Below are 1,985 nucleotides of genomic sequence, written 5' to 3'. Positions count from 1 at the left end.
CGCTTTTGCATGTCTGGGGCCCAGAGAATAAAGGAAGGAGAGAAACTGTGGAAAGAAGTCTGACAATGTTAAATTGTATTCCCATCTGTAAACTACAAGGGGAGAAGGCCCACCTTTTAATCCCTTTTGTTTTTTATAGGCCCCCGGGAATCTCCTGAGAGGTGTCTGCTATCTGGACAGTGACCAGAAGACACGTCGGGCTGGACTAGCGCCCTTGCAGATGTGCATACCTACTTCCTCTGAAAACTTACATTTCCATCTCCAGAGTACGTTTCTGAAAGCACAAGCTACAACCATGTTTAAACACATACAAGCAGCCATGTTTAAGAATGGAAGCATTGCTGGCAAAAAATTAAACCAGTGATCAAGAGACAAGAATGATTGTGTGTGTTTTCTCCTGCTGGTCACAGGAGAAAAGCCCTGCCTGGGCACTGGGTCAGCCAAAACCTTCATGTGCGCCTTTCTGGATGAGTGTGAATTCCGATGCCCTTCTAACCCAGGGATGAGGGTTAGGTTGTCTATACGGGAATGCTTACAGACGCCCACACATTCTCTAGGGTGTCAAGAGCTTCCTGATGGAAAGCAAAAAAGATTTTCAGGATTGTAAAGAGAAACATGTTACCATTTACCAACAAGGGTAACAACTGTCCAGAACAGCAAAGCAAAAAATAGAAGCAAAGAACAAGCATCCTGGGGAAAAGTTATTTGTACTCCATTGCCACCTCCCTCGGAATCCCACAGGTCTCAGCATGCACTGTCAAGCCTCAGTGCTGGGTGTCCTTGCTGTGCTGCAGTCTGTACACAGCGTTGGCACCTAGCAGAGCCCACCAGACAGCTACACGGCAGCCACAAGACAGCATTGCTTTGGTTAGGCTTTGGAGGACTGTTCTCCTCTAAGATTTAGACACATGATCTCAGGTCTTGGGAGGCTGAGGCAGGAGGATTGCCATGAATTCAAGGACAACCTGGATTACATAGTTCAAGGCCAGCCTAAACTACGTGATGAGACACTGTCTCTGAAAAGTACAAAGTTTTATAGATACCTTCAGTTGTTTTTATGAAAAGTAAAAACGAGATTACTGCTGAGAAATGCATCTGTTTATTAACTATAAAGTGAAAATTTTAATTATAAATAATCTAATATTACAAGTTGTCTTGGATTTGATGGCATGATTGCCTTTGGAAATATAAATAGTATTTGATAGCTCAGTGTTCTAGAATGTAAAACTTCTAAAATTTAATAGGAGGAGCTAAAAGCACAAAGTATTCCCACGTGCCTTTGACAGTACTATGTTACATAACAATAGTGTACTCTGAAGTACAACAAACTGATGTCACAGTACTCAGAAAGACTTTACTCAGCTATGGCCAGAAAAAACTGTATTTTATATATATGCATATATGTTATATATTGGCTTTTTATTATATATATATTTGCACTTTATAGTTTATATGGGCCAACAGTTGGCTTCATGCCACAAGGGAAGAAATCATCCTGGGGTTTAAGAGGGCGATCCTAGAGCCAGCCAGACCTGAAAAAGTCTCTGCTTTCTCCAGGTGTTTGTCCTTGGGCACTTCCCTTCTCGGCCTCCGTTTTCTATTCAGTGAAGTGGATTATTGTGACAGTTAAATGACCTGAAACACGTACTGCTCTTTGGCCAGTTCCTAGCACAAAGTAAGTGTTCAGTAAATGCTAGCTGGCTATGTTATCACCTCACCATCACTTTCTTTAGAGGGGAAAAAAAACAACAACAAATGAACAGCACAGTAGCTGCAGAAGCAGCTGGCTTTGGAAGGTTAAGTCTGACTCAAGGAAGTCCTTAGCCAAAACCCTAGGCAGCCTCGAAAGCCTCCGGCTCCCACACCCAGACCCCACCTCTTCACCCAGCAGCCCCCATTTATCCCCCCCAACACACACACACACACACACACACTCACACACACCTCTCAGCGAAGGCAGCGGCTGCCTGCAGCTGGCGCTCAGG

The sequence above is a fragment of the Fukomys damarensis genome, unplaced genomic scaffold, assembly GCF_012274545.1.
Source record: "Fukomys damarensis isolate Sample0158 unplaced genomic scaffold, DMR_v1.0_HiC HiC_scaffold_23, whole genome shotgun sequence".
In the NCBI taxonomy this organism is placed as follows: domain Eukaryota; kingdom Metazoa; phylum Chordata; class Mammalia; order Rodentia; family Bathyergidae; genus Fukomys; species Fukomys damarensis.
This window is presented reverse-complemented; position numbering follows the sequence as displayed.